The sequence below is a fragment of the Pteropus alecto genome, unplaced genomic scaffold (assembly GCF_000325575.1).
Source record: "Pteropus alecto unplaced genomic scaffold, ASM32557v1 scaffold214, whole genome shotgun sequence".
In the NCBI taxonomy this organism is placed as follows: domain Eukaryota; kingdom Metazoa; phylum Chordata; class Mammalia; order Chiroptera; family Pteropodidae; genus Pteropus; species Pteropus alecto.
In genome coordinates, this window is record NW_006435787.1 from 74,571 (window position 1) to 80,518 (window position 5,948).

Here is a 5,948-nt window from a genome sequence, read left to right on the forward strand (position 1 = left end):
AGCCCTTGTCCTGAGTCCGTGTGCTGGGAGGTCTGGGGCTGCTGCCAGCTGGCCTCTGATTCTCTTCCTGATCCTCACACATGCGTGTTGTAGGACAGGACAGAGAAGTGGAGGAGATCTGTTGCGTAATTAAATCTTCTACAGCAACTAGTTAGGGAGAACCATCAGGACTCACCAAGCTAGGTATCCAGGGTCACGAATGACGTGGCCTTGTCCAGGCAGCCTTTGAACCTGGTGTTTGAGGTGAAGCGGCATTTCCCCTGCATCAGTTCTCTTTGCTACTCTGCAATGAAAGGAAATGACCATTTTGAGTGAGGGTGTCACCCCCTCTGCTTTATTCTTGCAGGTCTAGCAGACTAGCAAGAGCGTGGACACAGAAATGTGCCATGTAAGTGCCCTGGAGGTTTTCCCGAAGACAGTGCCCAAGAGAAGCCAGCTGGACAGAGTGGCCCTCTGTGACACTCTGAGCTGCTGGCTGAGCCACTCACAGAACATCACTTCTTCTTTGAACACATGGTGATTGCCTGCTTTCTCCAACGGCTGTATGTTGGTGCCACTCTCAGCCATCGTGACTACTTTGACGTCACAGCTTTGATGCCGAATCAGTAGTCACCATCAGGGTCTGCGGCCTTTCTGGATGCACTGGAATTGGTCCCTCTATCCTGACCGCTGGTGGTTTCTTAGGGAGACCGTGTGCCGTGTGCCAACCCTGCCTGGCCTCACTCAGGGTGGCATCACTTGCCATAGCACCACACAGGGGCCTCAGCCTGGCCCCTCACCTCTTAGAACAACTCAGTGCCAGCCTGGGTGCCCAGGACAGAGTGGGCAGGCTTCCCTTACATCCTATCTGCTGCAAACCATGTCCCAAAGAGTCTAAGCTCATCCAAGGAGTCTCCTGGGAGTTGGGAACAGCGTAACTGGGAAGCAGAGGCCTGACTCCACAGCTCCAGGAGCTGAGCCGTGCCCAGGTTCAGGACTGGCACTTTGCAGTGAGTGCCAGGGCAGTCACACTTGGCTCCCTCAGCAGAGCAGCCTGCTGTGCATTTCCTTAGGGCCCTCTGACACCACGGACCGGTTCCCTGCCTATCACCACAGTGCAGATTGCCTTTTCCATTTTTGTCTCTTTGCTACTCCTTTGGTCTTTGCTTAAACTAAATGTTACATTTCATAGGTGAGGAGAATGCTGTTATCACAGTGTCCCCTGGGAAGGCAACGGCATGCAGCTGTGCCCCTTCAGACAGTGATCACAGTGCACTTTGCAGCCAAGCACCACAAAGCAAGGGAAGGTGGGACAGGTTCACATTCCAGAAACAAGTCAGAGGCTTAGAGACGGAAAATCCAGGCCCAAGCTGGTGTTGAGCCCTCAGGTGCCTTTCAAGTGTGAGCCTGACTCCCAAGAAGCTTGACAAATTTCTAGTCAAACCTCCCAGCCTGCCCTTTGGGTCCCCAGTGTAAAATGTCATTCGCCCTTCACACGCCTGAGTCGTGCTCGCCCTTTGCAAGCTTGAGTTGGCAGACCCCTTGGACAGGCCTGTCCCCAGAAAATCCCCTGGACTCTCTCCTCCTAGGAAGCTCACCTGCTTACATGCCTTTCAGGCTTGGGTAAGCCTGAAGAATAGGCTCATTTTAGGTGTGCTGTGCTGTAAGCAGCTCCCATGTAATCCACATGTGCAGATGTCATGTTTCCAAGGCAAGTCCCAGGTGGCCAACTGGACATCAGGTCCAGAGAGCCAACTGTGGGTGATGTGGTTCTCTGTATCTCCCACCAGAGTGATCAGGGAGCCATGTGATCTTAAACAATTGATCCAGTGTGAATAAATGACTTAATTGTAGCCACAAGTATCTGGGTTGGCTGGACAGCACTGAGACCTTTTGTCAGGCTCCAGGAAGACCCAGGAGTTCCAAGAATAGGGCAAAATCTTAAAATCTCCTGACTCAAGATAAAGTGCCAGAATGCAGACGTCCCAGGCCCAGCAGCTCACAGCTGAGCAGCAGTCAACGTCTGAGAGGCCACACAGCCTCTTGGTCTCACTGCCCATGCGGATGCACAAGGATGGGCAGTTACATCTGAAATTCAAGAGGTAAGTGGAATGCAGTAAACAAATCATTCACATCTTGAGAGATTAGTAAAAACCTTCCTGGCCCTGTTGTCCATTGAGCATAGAGCAAGTCAATGAGAGCTTTGAAACTCAGTGCCAGAGCGGGCAGCGAAACTGCCTGAAGTCGGTCCCTGGAACCCAAAGGGGAGCAGAGAAGAAGCTTCAAAATCATCATGGGCCCCTTGTCCCTCCTGCCCCATCAGCCCCTCCCTCCTGTGCTTCTCACTGTGACTCAAGCCTCCTGCCACTTTCTGCCTGCAGTGCTGGGTAGGGCTGAGCCTGGATTAGATCCAGTCATAAATGCTGGTCCTCTAAAGAATGGACAGCACAGCTGCCAGCACCCATGAGGGCAGGAGCGCTCCCTCGCCTGCAGTCCTTTGTTCTCCCTGGCCAGTCTGCTGGCCTTGTCCCCACCATCAAGGTTTCTCCCTGTTGACAGATTTTATAAATAAAATTACAAAGTGATAAAGAATCTGCAAAACCTATCAGATAGTCTCTTAATATTCCTTAAAATGTCCCACTTCCTCCCCACCCACGTCTCCCAGGACCCTACTACCCACCCTTCTGTGGGAAGGTGGCCATTTCTGCATTCAGTGTCAGAGGCCCAGTAGTGCAGGCTCCAGATGCCTTTACTGAAACAAGAGGGACTAGCAGAATCTGCCAACATCCTTTGGTTAAAATGTCGGCAAAGTTGTAAACCCCTATGCCCGTATTCCTGTCCCCTTTGAGCCTGTAGGGTCGCTGTGGCCTCTTGCTGTGGCCCGGATGGCGGTGCCTGATAAGCAGGAGACTCTCGTGGTAGGAGCTGTGTGAGCAGCAAGGCTCGGTAAACGGTTAGGGTGGCAGAAAAGAGCACCCTCCTCTTGAAGGCAGAGACTTTGTCCTCCTGGGAGCCACCTTGTGCAGATTTGTGGCTGCCCCTCAAAGCCAAGCCCTAAAGGATTGGAGACGTCCCACCCAAGGGCCTGCGTCCCAGACCAGGGGCGGGACTGCAGCTCTTCACCTCCCTGCCATTGACTTGGTCTCTGTTCAAATGACAACAAGGACTCAACCAATTTCTCAAGATGTGAAGTATTTGTTTACTGCATTCCACTTACCATACAGTATAAACAAGTTTTCTCTTTACGACAGGAAAAGCAATGCTTCTATTTTTCTAACTCTGCAGTGATGGGGCCACCGTGTGGCTAGAGCAGAGACATAATCCTGGTGGTTTTAAGAAAATGATTTCCTGCTAATTGACACAAATTGAAGAAGACCTTGAATAAACAGCTATCCTTTCTTACTAATTGCTGTGGTCTGATTGACTGTGTTTCCCTTCCCCCAAAATTCCTATGTTGAAATCCTGACCCCCAGGGTGAAGGTATTAGGAGGTAGGGCCTTTGGAGGTGACTGGGTGGGGCCTCATGAATGGCCCTTGAGCACTAACAGACCCCAGAGGGCTCTCTGCCTCTTCTACCACATGAAGACACAGCAAAAAGACAGCAGTCTGTGAACCAGGAAGCAGGCTCTCAGCAGATGCTGAATCTACTGGTGCCTTGATTGTGGACCGCCCCGCCCCAGCCTCCAGAGCTGTGAGAAATAAATGTCTGTTCCCCCAGCCTCCAGAGCTGTGAGAAATAAATGTCTTGTTTATAAGCTGCCCGCTCTAGTATTTTGTTACACCAGCCCAAACAGGCTGAAGCAGGCTTTGCTCTTCTTGTCAGACAGTTCGTCCTTAATGCTGTTGGCTCCTTCCAGACCGTGGGCTCCAGAGGGACTCTGCAAGATCCTCCCTCCACACTTGGACCTAGATGCACTCAGAACACAGTCGACTGCCCTCAGAGTGTAGAGAACATTGACCATTCAAGGCTCTGGTTTGCGCCCTGGGTCTGTCACCTAAAACCACCAGGAGAGCATCAAGAAGTAAAGCAGATCTAAGTTTATCCACATGCAAGAAAAGTATAGAGGCTTGTGCAAATGGTAGTTAAAAGAGAGGAGTCCTAGGAATACCTATGGGGATGTCTCTCTCAAACCGAGGGACAACCAAAAAGAGAGGGACTGGCCAAAGGAAGAAGGAAGTTGAAAGCTGGAGTAGGAAGGAGGGGGCGTGGAGATGGTCCACATGTGGCAGCCAGAAAGACCTTTTTAAAACATCACCATCCTCTCCCTTTAAAGCCCCTCAGAGATTGTTACACCTGGAATAAAACCCACAGTACTTCCCAGACCCACAGGGTCCTACAGGATACAGCCTGCACTCTCGGCTCCCTCCCTCTCTTTCCTGTGCTCCAGCTCAGAGCCCCAAGATACCTGGTTCCCCCACCTGCAGCGCTTCTGCCAAGATCTTCCATAGCTGCCCCTGTGCACCTCATATCCTTCTTTTAATGGAGTCCGGATCTCCCTGCTTTTCCTGCATCAGTATGCATGAACCTGGCCACCACACTGAACTAATACATTTCCAGAACAGAGACCTGACTTTGGCCTGCACAGCCTGATTCAGACAAGGTAGGTTCTGCCCAAGTTGACAGAAATGTTGAAAAGTGTTCCCAGACCTCCCCGGGCTGGGGACTGGCAGCCAAGTGGATGAAGGAAACGGGTAAGTAGGAGGTGTTTTAAACAGGAACATTCCCAGAAAAAGAAGATAAGGCAGACACATGGAGCCAAGAGAAGAAGACAGAAGAACAGCAAGACTTATGAGGGCTCCACTTGCCCAGAATATAGAGGGCGGAGGGGCTGTGGTGCAGCAGAAAGTCACCTGAAGGTCAGGTGTGAAGAAAAAACAACAGTAGAGATGTTACTTAAGAAATAGGAAGAGAAATTGGGAGAGCTGAGAGGCCTCCATTTACTAGAGTTCATTTTTCAGATGCAAATACTTAGCTAAGTCGAAGTGCAGAAGTGGGAAGAACCACACATTGTAGACGACCGGACGGGAGCAGCTGAAGGCAAGGAGTGTTTGGCAGGACCTGAGATTCCCTTGGCTGAGATGAGGCAACGGCTCTGCCACTCAGAGACATGTCAGAGATTCTGCCTGCAACACAAGCAACAATGGTGTGAACAGAAAGATGCCCATAACCAAGGAACAATGTTTGGGCCCAGATAAGGTCTAGAAGCCCTTAAATGCACAAGCCTGACCCCAGCACCTCAGGATTTTGGTAACTTACTTGGCAGCAAAACCTGGCCTTGACTGTAATGAAGCTGTTGAGAGTCTTTCCGTACCTCAGTTAGCTGGCTTCTACACACAGCACTGCAGAAATATAACCGTGTTTGATTACCGGTCGCTGCTCGGAATCCTGCGGTGAGACTGACAATATACAGGACACACACCATCACTTGTCTGAGATCGGAAGGACTTTGAGCTCCAAAGCACAGCTAAAGGACTATGGGACTGAGGCTCCGTATTCTAGGGACCTGGGGAGTTCTCTAGGGCAGGCAGGGACGCTGAGAGCGGCCAAGGCAACGGCAGGTCCCCACACTTTTCCTCCAAGGAGGTCGGGGCGGCAGGCACATTTACCGATGTGTCTGGACAGAACCAGAGGGGAGGGGAGGTCGGGGAACCACGACAGCCTTTGAGTTGTTTGTGGCGGTGAGATGGTCGCTAGGCCTTCATTTCTATCCGTTAATTCACGTTTGTTCATTCGCAGGTCAGCTTCTGTGGAGGGTCCCGTGTGGACGGAGACTGGCTTGCATGCAAATTCTAAAATAAGTGCATTAACTGTGACGACAGAAGACAAAATGCACGGTTTTCCGTGGAGCAGCCTAGAGGGGGCAGGACTAGGTCCCTCTCCCCCGCCCACGAGGTGAGTCGCCAGCTCCCTCCGCCAAGCGGTCGGCGCCGCAGAGAGGCGGGGCTGACCACAGCTCCCGCGCGCACCG

At 51.7% G+C, this 5,948-nt stretch overlaps 1 long non-coding RNA gene across 1 annotated transcript; it reads right to left on the reverse strand.

Moving 5' to 3' along the window:
* Positions 1-3,696: 3,696 nt before the first annotated feature.
* On the reverse strand, positions 3,697-5,723 carry LOC107195638. The gene is made up of 3 exons (XR_001516835.2): positions 5,587-5,723; positions 5,237-5,376; positions 3,697-5,103 (listed from the first exon to the last, which is right to left on the reverse strand). It is a non-coding gene; the product is annotated as an uncharacterized LOC107195638 (long non-coding RNA).
* Between the last annotated feature and the right edge of the window lie 225 nt (positions 5,724-5,948).